General features: G+C 45.6%; 1 protein-coding gene and 1 long non-coding RNA gene across 2 annotated transcripts in view; one reads left to right on the top strand and one right to left on the bottom strand.

The window, feature by feature from the left end:
• Positions 1 to 14,533, bottom strand: part of AKAIN1 (A-kinase anchor inhibitor 1) — a 46,900-nt gene extending 32,367 nt beyond the window's left edge. The window contains exons 1-2 of the transcript XR_003105919.3: positions 13,898 to 14,533; positions 10,721 to 10,792 (exon numbers count right to left, since the gene is read on the bottom strand). The gene's annotated coding sequence lies outside the window, so the exon portion shown is untranslated. The remainder of the gene's footprint in view (positions 1 to 10,720; positions 10,793 to 13,897) is intronic.
• LOC123331097 lies at positions 9 to 7,104 on the top strand. Its single transcript, XR_006547564.1, has 2 exons — positions 9 to 145; positions 6,883 to 7,104. It is a non-coding gene; the product is annotated as an uncharacterized LOC123331097 (long non-coding RNA).
• Positions 14,534 to 17,499: the final 2,966 nt, after the last annotated feature.

The raw sequence follows: 17,499 nt of genomic DNA, 5'->3' as shown, positions 1-17,499 counted from the left end.
ACCGCTCTGCCCGGCGCCGCGACGCGAGGAGCGGAGGCTGCTGCTCGGTCCAGCTGTCATGCCCGCGCCAGCGCGGCGCACCCGCTGCCTGGGGAGCAGCACCACTTCCACCGAGAGGGACCGACGGATGAGGAAGAGAGAAAAGGTAAAGGCCCGGCTTCCCGGCAGGGGGCAGCTAATTGCTTCTAATTACCTGCTGTCTCTCGCCCCCCCGTGGATGTTGGACTGGCATTTAGGATGAGTTTGCCCTTAAAAAAAATTTTTTTTTTAACTCAAAAAGCTTTACTCTAGAGGCTGACTCGAGTTCTCCGAGTTGGGTTGGCTCAACAGAGGGGTGGGACCCCTCTGCTTAGTTAAGGAAGGGGTCCTTGGAGTCCATGACTCCTCTCTCAACATAAGGTCAGAAAGGACGCTGGAGGGAAGAACAAGTTGAGGATGGAGCGTGTGAGGAGGGCGCTACATCAGGCCCCCTGCTCCCAGGCTGCTCTGAAAGCTCCGAGCTTGGACACCCTCAAGGTCATTGTGTGAGAGACAGCAGGGCTGTCCAGAGCAGAGGAAAGAGGCCTAGATGAGGCAGGTCTCCTCCACCAACACACACACACACAACCCCTGTGAAAGGTGGGGCCAAGAGAGTTCCCTTCAGGTGTGAGAAGAGCCCTGAGACCAATCAAGAAACATCAGTGCTTTCCCTGCCTTTATCCAAATGAACACCCACCCAGGTGTACACCCAGTTCTATTCTGAAGTTACCCAGACGTGGCCACCACCATGCTCACTTCAAGCTTCTAATATACTGTTATTTTAAAACATTTTCTCCTTCTGCCAAGAACTGCTTGTGTGGTGTGGACAGCCCACACTAGATATCACCCAGCTTGAAACAAATCCATCTGGGTTACAACCCCTGAGCTAGGGTGACATAAGGATCCTCTACACTCAAAGCAAACGTCAGTGGCTTTGGGTTTTAGCCTGTTTTTGAAGCTGAGTGGAGTTTTCCAAGAACAAAAGGTGATCCGGGTCATCACTGGTGTTTCACTGGGGTTTCTTCACTTGCACCTCTCCCTGGAAAATATAGCTTTTCTGAAAACACCAGATTTCTTACTAATTTGGTTGGTGGCCATAAGCTCTACACTCTTTTGGCAAATAGCAAGCATTCAAATGGCCTTACTGGCACTAGTTTTGTTCAAAGCCATCTGATAGATTGCAAATGCAAATAGTTTTACAGCTCTTGGACTACAGTTTGCATGGAGGCATATGGGCAGTCTGAGCAGAAAACAATCAGTACTGCTCTTAGCACCTGGCTCAACACAGCCTTGAACAGATGGGGCTTGCCTCAGCAGCAACAAGACGCAAGTCATCTGATGGGCAGGATGAAGGGTGTGTATATGCCGGATGTAGTCTTCCCACTTCTTGGGTTACACCAGAAATGGGAAACCAATGATGCGTCACTCTCTCTGCTTTATTACTGACAGAAGTGCAAGACACTATTTGAAATACTTTTTAAACAACTGAAAGACCTCATTTAACATGCTCAAAAGGTCTCTGTTTCATAAGCTTAAATTTTAATGAGTGTATTCCCTTAGTGCATCAACAATTTACTCTTTATTAAGTTCAAGAAAAAGCAATGGAGTGTAGGAAGATAAAAAAGGCTTGGGAATCAGTCCGCCTCAAATAGAACATCTTCACTATTTACTAGCTGTGTGACCTCAGATAAGTGACTTAACTGCAATAGAAGGATTATCTTGAATGTTTGTTGTGAAGATTAAACGTGATAATGGATTAATGGATTTATTAAGAGCACTGGTGGTTTAGTCACTAAGTCGTGTCCAACGACCCAGGACTGTAGCCCGCCAGGCTCCTCTGTCCATGGGATTTTTCAGGCAAGAATACTGGAGTGGGTTGCTATTTCTGTCTCCAGGAAAAAATAATGGAGTGTAGGAAAAGAAAAAGGCTTGGTAATCAGTCCGCCTCAAGTATTAAACACATTCCAGGAAACTACTGGGAGTGGAGGACACCCTGAAAGTGAAAGTGAAAGTCGCTCAGTTGTGTCTGACTCTTTTCGACCCCATGGACTATACAGTCCATGGAATTTTCCAGGCAAGAATACTGGAGTGGGTAGCCTTTCCCTTCTCCAGGGGATCTTTCCAACCCAGGGATCAAACCGGGGTCTCCTGCATTGCAGGTGGATTCTTTACCAGCTGAGCTATGAGTGGGGGACACCCTACAGGAATGAAAACTAAGTATGTTAGATATTCTCCTAACCTGTAATTCTCCAACCCGACTGTGCACGCGAATCCCATGGAGATCTTGTCAAAATGCAGATGACTCCTGAGACTGCAGGTGGGCCTGAGATTCTGCATTTCTAACAGGCTCCCTAGTGATGTCCATGCTGTAGGTGCTGCTGGTCCGTGGGCTACATTTTGAGTAGCAAGATGTTGATGTATTAGCATTTAAAAAGAAATTACTTTTAGCACATCTTTTAAAATATTTAGAAACACACCCTTCATCCTGCCCATCAGCTGACTTGCCTCTTGTTGATGCTGAGGCAGGCCCCATCTGTTCAAGCCCGTGTCCCTTTTCAGTCGGCCCCAATCCACCTCTGCATGTCCCCAAGCCCCTGATCTGTCACTATAGCTTTTCCAGCTTTTTCTAGAATTTCACATTAATGGAATCCTGCAGTGTGTGCTCTGCGGTGTCTGGTATCCCTTGCTCCGTACATTGTTGAAATTTACCAACGTTGTACCTCTATCTGCCACAATTTGTGTAGCTCAATAGTGTTGATGGACTTCGAGGATGTTTTAGTTTCTGGCTATGATGAATAAAGTTATTGTCAATGTTCTGCATAAGTCTGGGTGTGGATCGTGTGCCCAGTCACTCTGTTCTCTGATAATCACCTAGGAGTAAAATGCATGGGTCTTAGGGTAAGTAACAGCTTAATGCTATAAGAAACTATCAAGTTGTTTTCCAGGGTGGTTGTAACACTTTACATTCCCACCAGAGTTCTAGTTGCTTCTTGTCTTATATCTCATCAATGCCTAGCATTGTCAGTCCTTTTACTTTTCCGCCTTCTACAGGGTATGTGATGATACCTCACTATGGTGTGAATGTACAGCTGAGATGCACTAGCCAATGGGATCCAAGTGGTAAAAAAATTAAGCCATGGGGAACTCTCTAAGGAGGAGAATAAGAGGTTGTTCTGGATTAGGAGTTGTGAGGTTGAAAGATGAGCTTCACAAGAGCAAAGTAAAAAAGCTGCCAGGACTGGAGATAGGCTTTCTTGGTTTAAGGTGGAGACCTGAAGGACAGCAAGGTCTCGAGAGCACCTCTGTAAGTGACTGCAGAACAATCCCCAGGGAGGAAGTGAAAGAACCCAGAGACTGAAGTGAGCGATGCAGAGGTCACTCTGGAAGGCTGGTGGACAAAGATGAGGAGATAATGGGCCTCACAGCTTGGCTTCCATCAATGGATATTGGGCAGGGGCATGGATAGTTAGAACTACTGAGAAGTTGCCAGATACATCTAAGGAGAAGACAGTTACAAGGTCTTTGAATAAGCCAATAATGCATAACTAGCATGGTAACAGGCTTCTCCGGGGTGGCTCACAAGGTAAAGAATTCACCTGCAATACTTCCTTGGCGGCTCAGACAGTAAGGAATGTGCCTGCTATGCAGGAGACCTGGGTTCAATCCCTGGGTAGGGAAGATCCCCTGGAGAAGGAAATGGCAACCCACTCCAGTATTCTTGCCTGGAGAATTCCATGGACAAAGGAGCCTGGCAGGCTACAGTCCATGGGGTTGCAAAGAGTGGGACATGACTGAATGACTAACACTTTCACTTTCTTTCGTGGTAATTGATTTTTACACCACTTTAAGTAACAACAGTAGACCTTAGGCTAGATCTTACTGCTTCAGAGAGAGACTGACCTGAGTTCAGAAAATAAACAATCACTTTCCTAGCATCTGAATGTTAAAATAAGTGTTTGAAATGCAGAGCAGCGGCTAAAGTCTTGAAAACCGAGGCTTTCAATCAATTGCCAGAGCAGAGGGGAAAGGTTTTGAGTCCCAGCCTCAAGGTTAAGCTTGTAACATAAAGAGAGTCAGAATGAAAAACAGGAAAAAAGCATAGCCATTTTGCATTTGTTTTATTTTGTTTGAAAACTCATTCAAATCCCAAAGGAAATATTTTGCATTTATTTTGCTTGAAATCTCCTTTGGGGCTTGGAGGCAAGGTTTTTGTTTTTGTTTTAACAAGGATAGATAAGAAACTATAGATTTAGAAAGATCTCCAAACAAAGGGACTGTGTCTCAGCCTGCCCCCAGCCCCCGTCAATCCATGGAGAGGCAGGGCCTGTCAGCTACAAATTGGCCCTTGCCACGTGTGCTTGCCATCCACCTCTACAAGGATTACATCACGTGCTGCCACAGCTGCTGACCTTCAACACTCCTTGAAGGAGTTGAGGGTAGAGAACAGAAATGAGGAATCTGTGCTCAGGGGAAAAACTGGCATGACAGGTCTTCAGATGTTCTCAGGAGCTGATTTTATGAGCCCATTCTTGTATCTCCTCATATCTAGAAAAGCACTAAAATCCTTCATGGTGATGACTGTTCCTCGTAACTAGCAAAGGCTTCATGAGACGTCACGAGAAACTATTTGGAAAAATACGTGCTTGATTGCATGTATTCCCCTCTACCAAAATCACATCTATACTGACCTTCCCCCCTGCCCCTCTGGAGCAGTTTCTCAGAGCTATCTGAGGTTGTTGTCCAGGATGCAGTCTTCATATTACCCCAAATAAAACTTAACACTCATGTTGTGCTTTTTTTTTTCAGCCAGCAGGCCTCAAGGGGAAATGACTTGAGAACCCAGATGAACTTGGAAAAATCCCAAGAACTTCATCTGACTTCCAAGGGTTCATAGCTCAGAAAGTCCTCCAGCCTCTTGAAAATTTCCAGGCTGAGGCTAGAGGGATAACGTACAGATGGCTAAGTGAATGGTCAGGCACGTGAGCTTCAGGGTCACTTTCTAGACCCCTTCCAGCCCTAGAGAACACTCACACACACACAGAAGGGCTTGGACACATAGGGACAGGTCTCAGGCTCCATCTCAAGATGGGTCCTCAGGTCAGAATAAGGAAGGCTCCAGAGGGACCGGAGGCCATGCAGAGACATGGGCATCTAAGACGATGGACCAGGCATCAAGTCTCAAAAGCAAAGGACAGACAAAGTCATGCCTCAGTAACTGCCTAGGCAGAGTGTGCTTGCTCAGTTGCTCAGTCATGTCAGATTTGTAGCCCTTTGGACTCTAGCCCACCAGGCTCCTCTGTCCATGGGAGAATACTGGAGTGGGTTGCCACTTCCTTCTCCAGGGGATCTTCCCAAACCAGGGATCAAACCTGCATCTCCTGTGTCTCCTGCATTGAAGAAGGGTTCTTCACCTACTGAGCCATCAGGGAAGCAACACCAAAGGCAGAGCAGGCACCTGCAAACTGGACACCCCCTCCCCACCCCCTCCCCTTGAGTTTAGACACAGCCTCAGAAGAAACGTGCACAGTGGAGATCCTGTATTAGCTATTTAAAATCCAGAACTTTACTCAGAAATTTCTGAGTAATCAATCATTTTGACTGGGCCTGCCTAGAAGTAACTAGATTAAGTTTTCTACTATCAGACAACATGATAAAAAGATTGGCTCTCAGTTATTTAAAAAAAAAACAACCAAAAACCTTTGTTCCCCATCTGAGGTCTGTGACTCTCTACCACCCGCACTAAGTGCTTTTTTTCAGTGCTTGTTTAGGACTTGCACACAGCAGTTCTGGCCAACTGAGATGCTCTTCCTTCCATCCCAATCCAAGTTTAGGTATCACTCCTGGAGAGGTTTTTCCTGTCTAACTAATCTTGGTATGTGTTACCACCAACTACTACTACTACACACACACACACACACACACACACACACACACACAAATATACACACCATTTATTTTCTAATAGGATCCTAGATTCATTTTTGTTATCGCCCCTTCCCCAACTTGGTATTTCATAGTTATTTGATGTGGTTAAGACTCCATGCTTCTACTGCAGGGGGCATGAGTTCAATCCCTGGTCAGGGAAATTCCACATGCCATGCAGTGTGGCCAAAAAGAAAAAGAAAAACAAACAAACAAACGTGTAAAGGTAAAGTTTAATGGACAAATACCCACAGACATCTGAGCCTCTGTCCATGGAAAAGCATTAATTTGACCCTGGTTTGATATCTGAGATTTTAAATGAACAGCCACTTCAACACAGAGGGAAGATATACACACTGCCAGTATCTTCACATATATTTACATCTGAACAAAATAACATCGTAGCCCACTTAATCTGTATGTACCCCACACATATGCATATACATACATAATGTGTATATTATATGACCAAAACTGCCCTGCCATGCAGACACCTGGAGTTCACACTTACACTTTTCATAAACCTTGGAAAGGATGGTGTCCATTCCCATAAATCCTGCTCTTTCTCTATCTCTGTCTCCCACCTTCCTTGTCTCCCTCTCTGTGTGTGCATGCCTGCACACTCGGTCATGTCCGACTCTTTGTAACCCCATGGACTGTAGTCCACCAGGCTCCTCTGTCCATCAGATTTCCTAGCCAAGAATACTGAAGTGGGTTGCCATTTCCTCCTCCAGAGGATCTTCCTGACTCAGGGATCAAACCTGCATCTCCTGTGTCTCCTGCTTGAAGGAGGGTTCTTTACCACTGAGCCACCAGGGAAGCCCCTCTCTCCCTCTCTGCTGCACCCTTATTTCTCCCTACAAGAAGTAACTTTTTTGAGTAGTAAGTCGAGGAGAGAACCTGATATTTGCTGACTGACCTGCTTCCTCCCTTGGCCTCCAGGGAGCCGGGACCCTGCAGAAAGTCTGCGTCTTCCTCTGTTCCCCATGTGATCACACCCTGAGGGATGATGCAGGAAGACCTGCAATGTTCCGCACTCCTGTGACTCTGGTGGGTACAATGACCTCATCTGGGAATTCAGTATCACAGAGGCCGTTGGCCTGCTCCTCTAATCCACATTTTCCAGCATCAGACTGACCAGTAATAAAACAATGTTTCAGTCTATCCCGGCCTGACTCCTTGGCCTCATCTGCTAATGGGTTCGAAACTCCCCCCAGCAAGAAGTTCATCAGAACCCCTCCAAAGCCAGTGTCTTGGAGCACAAATCCGGGCTCAGGTGATCTGTAAGAACTCTTCCAACTCCACAATGAAGCCTAGGACTTACACGCCTGCCTGTCAGCTGGAGGCAGCTGAGATGGAGGCAGAATATCATAGACTCGTAGATTCTGGAAGCGGAAGGAAAACAGGATCATCTGTTCACAGCTTTTCTGTGAGAAAACCAAAGCTCAGAGAGAGAGGCTCACATGTTTCCAATAGATCCAGGACTGTGACCCAGGCCCCCTGACTCCCATCCAGTCCAGTGAGACCTGCATCTCAGGAAAACCTGAGTATCAATCCCACTCTTTCCTGCAGAAGAAACAAAACAAAACAGAGTGAATGTCTTCCAGAATGTTTTTCTCCTAACAATCCCTACTTTCCCCACATGTTTATGCTGACTCATGGCATAGCAAAAAAAACAAGTGGAAGATAACATCCCTCTTAAATACTTCTCTCTCTGTGGTTTTGGTCCATCAAAGAAAAACCTGTGATTTCCTGTAATCACCTGGGTAACTGAAGACATGTCGGCCGATGATTCATGATCATCAACCTCAAAAGCACCCTTGACGTTGTTTCCTTGGTTGGTGATTTTCTCACTCTTCTACCTGCTCTAAACCACAGACAGACACCTCCTGCACACACAGCTGGTCTTTCCTCCTTGTCAGGGGCACTTAAGACCTCAGGCCACAGCGTCCTCTCCTCCCAAGTCTACCTGGACAAACCCAGCTGTACATGAGCCCAGATCCTCCTCCCTCCTTCCAGTTACAGCCGGTCCATACCCTTTGACCCACCTCTGGCTACTCTTCCCATTGTCCTCCCACCTGCTCAGGTGAAATGCTACCATCCATCTTCTCTGCCCTCTCCTGTGTGCTCTGCTGGTCCCTCTCACCTGGATCATGCCCAGCAACATTTCAGCTCAAATCTCTTCTAACAAAAACAGAAAGCGTTCTCTCTCAAGGCCACTCCCACCTCCACTGTGACCACATTCAGGGCCAGACCAGATTGCTCAGTGGACTAAGTACTCAGGTACCCTCTCCCACGTGTAAAGTCAACATTAAAACAACGAACAGAAGGCCCAACAGAACCGTGAGCTGTTGGCAATGACTCCTTTAGTTCATTGTTTCAAATTGTCAAGTACTAAATTCTTGCATATTTGTTATGCTATGAGCTTTGCCTTCAGCACACACTCAATCTGCTAAATGGGTGATTCAGAATTTTTGCCCGTTCTCTTATATTCATAACCAAACTAACTGGATTTTCTATAACTTGCTGTCTTCATTTCCTTATCTCTCCTCTCTCCATTGCATCAGTCTGGCTTCTGCCCTAATCACTCCACCACGAGGCCTATTGCTGAGGTCTTCCCTGATTTCCGAGCATCTCACAGGTATCTCTCAGTCCTCATTTTAACTCCACTCTTGGTAGACTTTGACTTGATCAATCTCTCACTTTCCTTTTGGAACCACTCTTTTTTCTTGGCTTTGTGATTCTGTGATTTTTCCTTCCTTCTCTGACTCCTCCCTCATCTCTGAGCCTTTAAAAGTTAGGGAACCTAGGTTCCTAAGGAACCTAAGCTCCTCCTGGATCCTCTTCTGTTTTTACTTTACAGGCTTTCTCTAGGGAACCCCATCCAGTTCTATGGTTTTATTTATCACGAATTTTTAGAACTCTACAATTGATCATTCAAAACACAGCATTTTTAAGAGTAACGGAGGGGTACTACTAGCAATTATGCCCAGACTGTTCAGGGCCAACTTGGATATATGGTCACCCTATCTCTATGCCAGTGAGTCCCAAATGCATTGCCCCAATAAAGACCTCTCGTCTAAGCTCCAGATTTATACAGCGACTTGCCTACTCACTATATGCACTTGGTTTCATTAATTCTCACTTTTAACAAACACTGAGATTTTTATAGGTTGAGCACAGTCCCTGATGATATGACAGGGAACCAAGAAGACAAGGCTTCTCTCCTCAATTACACTTACATTCTCATTGGAGAGGGAGGAACAAAAGCACAAACATATAGAAACAGGTGTTTTTCACCAGGATGAATGTTGCTATGGAGAAAAATTAAGTGGGAGAAGGGAATAGGGAGCGAGTGTTGGGAAGAAGTTGGTAATTTTAAATAGTAGTGATCAGGTAAGCCCTTACTGAGCACAGAGCCAGATGACCTAACCCAGTCTCCCCTGCAGTCAGGGGTGACAAGGTGACTGATTTGGGGTCAAAGGAATGAGTGCCAAGGATGAGCATCACTTCCGGTCTGTCCTCTGTTCTCTCCCCCATCAGCTAGACGTCAGCGCACATGGGGATGGAAGAAGAGCTGCTCTGAGCCTGGGTCCCTGGAAAGAAGGCTCATACCTTCTTTGCACTGACTGGACTTTACATTAGTAAGAAATAAACATCTATTTGGTTAAGCCACTAAAAATTTTGGAATTTACCCAGCAGCTAATGGCACCCCACTCCAGTACTGTTGCCTGGAAAATCCCATGGATGGAGGAGCCTGGTAGACACAGCCAGGAGACTGTGTGAATTCATGCAGTCCATGGGGTTGCTGAGAGTCGGACACGACTGAGCGACTTCACTTTCACTTTCCACTTTCATGCATTGGAGAAGGAAATGGCAACCCACTCCAGTGTTCTTGCCTGGAGAATCCAATGGACGGAGTAGCCTGGTGGGCTGCAATCCATGGGGTCGCACAGAGTCGGACACGACTGAAGCGACTTAGCAGCAGCAGGGTCAACTAACACAACAGTGATGCTATTAGCCCAGTTAGAGATCCGGCAATAGAAGCTGATGCAGAGATAAGGATTTCAACTTAGATTTAGTTTGATCCTTTTGACACATGGAAGCAGTTGAGAATAGTGGTCCAGAGGTGAGAAGAGAGCTGGAGGCAAAGATCTGGAAGTTTTGGAATACAAAGAAGTGAAGTCTTGTCCTAATTTTAATAACAAAGGGAGAAGGTGCACAGGAGGAAAAGATAAAGACCCAGGATGGAGAGTGCCAGCATTTCAACAAATGCATTAAAAAGAGGGGCCAGAAGGTAAGAGAAGATTTTCTCAAAAGTTTTCATGATTGGTATTTTTTACAATAAACCCAAATGGTTGGTCTTAGAATTCTGTCCTTTAAAGGACCACTTAACCTTGTTAAACTGAGAGTCACAGAAGCCATATTATTGCCTCCACTATTAAAATCTAGAGTTCAATGAATTCTTTAATGCCTTGTTTCCCACACTGAAAGCTCCAAAAATGCAATTAAACCATCCTTCCCACCCAAAATGCCAAAATTCATTTAAACACTGTATCCAGCTTTGCAACCAACAAATGGCCTCTGATAAATCCTCTGACATTTACAATCTCTTTGGTAAAGACACTGTCTTACCTGTATCATCAACATTCTAATTTTTTATTGCTTCCAAAATGCTTGCACATGCATTACTCATCTGATTCCCCTACAAATCTGTAAAGGTTGGTGCCGATAGCTGGGGCTCCAGACGCACTGACAAATGATCAAGACAGACTGTTACCTTAGTACGGCGGCCACATCAAAGCAAAGCACATTCATTCCAGGAAGCAGGAAGACTGTCTCCTGAGGATATCTGCAGGAAAAATATAACCATTTAAAATGCTATTTCAATTCCATACGTGATCCATTCATCAAGCCCATATAGTTTATGAGTCTCACAAGTCTTTTTAATGTGATATCAGGGGACAGCTCACTCCTGACTCACAGTTTGAGTCACTGTAAACGATGGCCCAAAGACAGTGAACAAGTGATAAAGGTACATGCTGGAAATAAAAACAACCATTCATTTGCTGGTCACATTGTCCTTTGTTATAACTGCTTTTAGCAGTTTGAAATATATTCTGATTAACCCCACACAGACAGGGACATGGTTCTGCATTTACTTGCCTAATGGAAGTAACTGTTTTGAAATATTCTTGATGTCACTTCTTTTCTAAAAGATTTGTGAGTCAAATAAAAAACAACTTTGAGATGAGTTCTCCTACAAATCCCCACATTTGCCTAGGCCACTTCTTTGAATGTCTTCAAGGTTTATTCTAAAATGACTAAATGTACATGTAGCTGATTTTATGTGTCAACCTGGCAAGATGATGGTGACTAATTATTTGGTCAAAGATTGGTCTTCATGTTGCTGTGAAGGTGGGGTTTTTTTTTGTTTGTTTGTTTGTTTTGTTTTGTTTTGTTTTTGATGTGATTGACATTTCAAATTATTGACCTTAAAGTGGAGAGTGGAGACTGAAAAAGTTGGCTTAAAGCTCAACATTCAGAAAACGAAGATCATGGCATCCGGTCCCATCACTTCATGGGAAATAGATGGGGAAACAGCGGAAACAGTGTCAAACTTTATTTTTTGGGTCTCCAAAATCACTGCAGATGGTGACTGCAGCCATGAAATTAAAAGATGCTTACTCCTTGGAAGGAAAGTTATGACCAACCTAGATAGCATATTGAAAAGCAGAGACGTTACTTTGCTAACAAAGCTCCATCTAGTCAAGGCTATGTTTTTTCCTGTGGTCAAGTATGGATGTGAGAGTTGGACTGTGAAGAAGGCTGAGCACTGAAGAATTGATGCTTTTGAACTGTGGTGTTGGAGAAGACTCTTGCGAGTCCCTTGGACTGCAAGGAGATCCAACCAGTCCACTCTGAAGGAGATCAGCCCTGGGATTTCTTTGGAAGGAATGATGCTAAAGCTGAAACTCCAGTACTTTGGCCACCTCATGTGAAGAGTTGACTCATTGGAAAAGACTCTGATGCTGGGAGGGATAGGGGGCAGGAGGAGAAGGGGACAACAGAGGATGAGATGGCTGGATGGCATCACTGACTAGATGTACGTGAGTCTGAGTGAACTCCAGGAGTTTGTGATGGACAGGGAGGTCTGGCGTGCTGCAATTCATGGGGTTGCAAAGAGTCGGACACGACTGAGCGACTGAACTGAACTAACTGAACTGAACTGAAAGTGAGCAGTTACTCTCCATGACTTGGGTGGGCCTCACTCAATCAGTTGAAGGCATTAAGAGCAAACACTAAAGTTTTCCCAGAGAATTCTGCCTGAGCTTCCAACTTTACACCTCATCAGGTGGTGCTAGTGGTAAAGAATCCTTCTGTCAATGCAGGGGACTTAAGTGATGTGGGTTTGATCCCTGGGTTGGGAAGATCCCCTGGAGTAGACAATGGAAACTCACTCCAGTATTCTTGCTTAGAAAACTCCATGGAAAGAGGAGTCTGGTGAGCTACAGTTCATGGGGCTGCAAAAAATTGGACACCACACACACACACACACACACACACACACAGAACCCTGTACAAAAGTAGGTGTGTACCATCATTCAATATATTTTCAAGCCTTTTAATACATCTTGAGACTGCACAGAACCACACACACACACACAATGGGCCTGGTTCTTGTTTGTGTAAAAAGTAGTTTTATTTCTGTAGGAAATACACTTGAAATATATTTTCCTATAGAATATATCCACGAATGTACCCTTGATTAAAGAAGAATTAGAAATGACTAAAAGAAGAATATATTAGGGTTCTTCAGAAAAACAAAACCACCCTATTGACCTCTTTTAACCTCAACTGTCTCCCTAAATGCCTTATTTTCAAATAGTCACACTGAGAATCAGAACTTCAGTATATGAATTTTGAAGTCATGTATGGATGTGAGAGTTGGACTGTGAAGAAAGCTGACTGCCGAAGAATTGATGCTTTTGAACTGTGGTGTTGGAGAAGACTCTTGAGAGTCCCTTGGACTGCAAGGAGATCCAACCAGTCCATTCTGAAGGAGATCAGCCCTGGGATTTCTTTGGAAGGAATGATGCTAAAGCTGAAACTCCAGTACTTTGGCCACCTCATGTGAAGAGTTGACTCATTGGAAAAGACTCTGATGCTGGGAGGGATTGGAGGCAGGAGGAGAAGGGGACAGCAGAGGATGAGATGGCTGGATGGCATCACTGACTAGATGGACGTGAGTCTGAGTGAACTCCAGGAGTTGGTGATGGACAGGGAGGCCTGGCATGCTTCGATTCATGGGGTCGCAAAGAGTCGGACACGACTGAGCGACTGAACTGAACTGAACTGAATTAGGTCCATAACACACTTTAAGAAACTTGATAAAGAAGAGAAAATTAAACCCAAAACTAGTAGAAGAAAGTAAATAATAAAGATTAAAACAGAAATAAGTGAAATAGATAACAGAAAAACAATAGATTCCATGAAATCAAATGTCTTGTTCTTAGGGGAAAAAATTTCAACAAAATTGGCAAACTTTAGCTAGACTGAGGGGAAAAAGATGTAAATAACTAAAATCAGAAATGAAAATGACACTGCAACCAACTTTACATAAAAAGAATGCCATGACTAATTGTTCACCAATAAATTAAACAAAATTGAAAAATGTCATAGAAACACACAAATTACCAAAACTGACTCAAGAAGGAACAGAAAACTGGCTGAACTGAACCAGATGGAACGTGTTCCTTTCATTCATATAGAGGCGGCATTAAACCCACACGGTCCCTTCCAATCTACAGACCCTGCGCCACCTTAAGTTCAAGCTCATCTTCAAACACTTGACATTCGGGAAGTTCCGCCAACGACCCACCCGACTTTATAGCCAGAGTAAGTGTGTCAACTCTGAGTTACTTGTGTCCTCAGGAAAACAAAAACACAAACCTACCAAAGAACCAGCAAGGGCTTCATAGAGCCGGGTGGCTAGGATGCGATAGGCTAAGGCGTCAGGAACCTGGGAGGTTGGAAGCCTCCTGGCAGGTTAGAAGCCTCCTGGCAGATTGGAAGCCCCAAATGACGGCCTATTTTGCAAGCGCTGGAGGCGGGCGGGGGTGGGCGGGGATTACTAGACCTGCCTCCTCCTGGCTGTGAGGTTTTGGGCGTAACATGTTAACATCCAGGAATGTGGAACCTCAAAAGACCTCAAAGACTGCGTGGTATATCGGCGGGGGCCGGGGAACCCGCAGCCTCCCAGGGATGCGCGGCTTCCTCTTTAAGCACCTGCGCGCGGGCCCGCGGAGGGAGCCCGCGGAGGGAGCCCCCCGGAAGTCGCTGCGCGCTGCCACGGAGTCAGATTCCTCCGCCGAGCGCGGCGTCCGGTCCCGCGTCTCGGCCTCCAGTCTACCCTAGGTTTCCTCCCTTCCCCGCCGCCCGCCGGCGTCAGGACTCTCGGCTCGCCGCTGCTGCAGCCAATAGTGCTGGCGACCCTGCCCACGGGCGCTCGGGCCTCGGCCCGGCCTGGACTGCGGAGCCGGACGCGCCGCCGCCGTGACCCGCCCCCCGAGCGACATGCACTTCCGGCGGCGGCGCGGCGGCAGGCGGCGGAGCGCGGTGGCAGGCGGCGGAGCGCGGTGGGAGGCGATGGAGGCCCCGGCGGTCCTGATGCAGGACGGCCTGGGCCAGAACCACGCGCTGCGCAGGGATAAAGGCGCGCTAATGGACCCAGTTCAGCGGCTGCTGTGCGAGCGACCTCCTGTCCCAGGCATGCCCGCCCGCCTGCCCCGTGGCTTTTCCCGAGACCTTCCGAGTCTGCGAAGGCTGCTTCAGACCGCCCTGGACGATCTGGGCCAACTGGGAAGTGCCCGAGCTTGTCACACCCCCGGGGACGCGGATGGAGAGCTGAGGCCCTGAGACGGATGCCAGGGTTCGCGTGCCTGGCGGCCAAATATTGACCCTTGTACTCTAGGAATCTGTTTTCCACATACTTTGTTTCTGTTCTGAAACCACAACAGTTTCAGAGATGGTGCCTTTTAGTCGGAGAAGTCCAGGTGCTGGACAGTACATTTGAAAAGTACTTCCTTTTAAAATGTAAATATGTATTTTACGTACTTGGGGTTACAGGAGAAGCAGATGAGTAAGACCAAGTGTATCTCCACAGGAACACAATTGTGAGAAATTCTAAGTGCATGTTCTGATGTCGTGTGCAAAGAATGGCATATTGGATTCTTGTTTTATGGCCTTTTTTCACTTTTCACCTCATGGTTTTGAAATACATGTTAATATGACTGGAAGCCAACACAATACTGTAAAACAATCATTCTCCAATTAAAAGTAAATTTAAAAAAATTAAGTGCATCTTACAAGGAGGCAGAAGACTCAACTTGAGTAATTTTTATGTTTGCTCCTGAATGATCAAAGATGGTATTTTTTCAAGAAGGGTGCAACTAACAGCAAAAAGAATGGGGGTGGGGGCGCGGGGGGCGGCCCGGCGTGCATTCTTTGAGCTGTAGTCACTTATTCTGTGTTAGATAACCTGGCTCCCTTCCTTTTATGTAAATTACTTGATAGTTTTAGCCTCGGTTTTTCTTCTGTAATTAAAGGCATAACTTGATCATTACAGTTTAGTTCAGAATTCTGTGATTCTCTTATGGGGCCAAATAAGGGGAAGAAAAAGAAAGATCAGAGTCCTTTTAAAGAAAGGAGTTCTTGAAATCCTCTAGGGACCCAAGTCTGTACTACCTTTCCTTAAATGTCCATGGATTTTGTCATTCTGATGGTCAGTACAGTCTCACTGAAATAGCTTAAATTCCTAGTTAAGATAGTTTGTATTAGGAAAAACTCATCTCTTGCCACCTTGGTGAACAGTTTGCATACATAAGGACTGTAGTGGAAACCTCTGATTATATTCTTGCATGATTTGGTTAAATACAGGTTATGGCAATTCAAATACAACACAAATGAACATATCTACGAAACAGATTCAGACATGGAGAACAGACTTGTTGGCAAGGTGTGTGTGGGGGTGAGTTGGGGAGGGAAGGATTGGGAATTTGGGATTAGCAGATGCAGACTAGTGTATAAGGAATGGATAAACAACAAGGCCCTACTGTGTAGCACAAGGAACTATTAGTGTATTCAGTATCTTGTGATAAACCATAAGGGAAATTATATGAAAATGGTCACTTTGCTGTACTGAACAAATTAATGCAACCTGGAGAAGGTAATGGCACCCCACTCCAGTACTCTTGCCTGGAAAATCCCATGGACGGAGGAGCCTGGAAGGCTGCAGTCCATGGTGTCGCTGAGGGTTGGACACGACTGAGCGACTTCACTTTCACTTTTCACTTTCATGCATTGGAGAAGGAAATGGCAACCCACTCCAGTGTTCTTGCCTGGAGAATCTCAGGGACAGCGGAGCCTGGTGGGCTGCTGCTTAATGGGGTCGCACAGAGTCGGATGCGACTGAAGCGACTTAGCAGCAGCAGCAGCAGTACGGTTGTACAGTACAATACAATTATTGTAAATCAACCACAATAAAGTAAATTTAAAAAAATAATAAAATTGGGCTTCGCTGGTGGCTCAGTGGTAAAGAACCCACGTGCCAGTGCAGGAGACACAGGTTTGATCTTTGGTCTGAGAAGATCTCGTGTGATGCGGAACAGCTAAGCCCATGTGCCACAGCTACTGAGCCCGCTCGCCCTAGAGCTTGTGCTCTGCAACCAGAAGCCCGTGCACCGTGACTCAAGAGTAGCCCCTGCTCACTGCAACCAGAGAAAGCCAGCAGGCAGCAATGAAGACCCAGTGCAGCCATAAATAAATACTTTTTATAAGTCAGGTGAACTTAAGGGTTCATGCGGAGGTCAGGGGTGGGGAGTGCACAAGTGTCTTATTTTGAGTTTGGTTTATATGGCTTTATTTGGGCATTTTGTAATTTTCCAGAAAACCAGGCAACTCTTCATCTATTCAACTAGAGAATGCACCTAGAGCCAGAAGTGCTCATTTTGCATAATGCTGCTTTTACATCTCAGTCATGCACGTGGTTACAATTGGACCATCTAATACATTTATTTCAGACATCTTCCTTTCCTGTCAACTAATTGAAGGTTATGAACCAGCAGAGCAGTGACTACCAATGTGATGCAAACTACAGATAACTATTCAAGTTCAGTGAAATCCTTCACCTTTCCTAGATCCTTTTCAAGTGGCCTGCTGTCAACAGTTGTCTGCAGTGATTCTTAAGCTTTCGGAGCATCAGCCCCTCCTGAAGGACTTATTAGAAAGCACATGCTGCCTGGCCATTTCTCCAGAGTTTCTGAGTGGGTCTGGGGTGGGATCCGAGAATATGCATTTCTGACTTCTAGTTCTAGGTGATACTGATGCTGTTGGTGTGAGGGTAAAAGAAATTAGAAGTAACAAGAATATCAAATGCTCCAGGGTGCAAAGAAAAAGAGATCATTAACTTTAGAAAACCCCCTTGTGGGCTCTTTCTCTGCCTTTTGAAATGTATGTAGATCTTTGTAAAGGCTAAGTAAGCCCCTTGCCCATTTTACA

This window comes from Bubalus bubalis, chromosome 22, assembly GCF_019923935.1.
Source record: "Bubalus bubalis isolate 160015118507 breed Murrah chromosome 22, NDDB_SH_1, whole genome shotgun sequence".
NCBI lineage: Eukaryota > Metazoa > Chordata > Mammalia > Artiodactyla > Bovidae > Bubalus > Bubalus bubalis.
The sequence above is the reverse complement of the archived record's forward strand: the minus strand, read 5'-3'. Positions and strand labels throughout refer to the sequence as shown.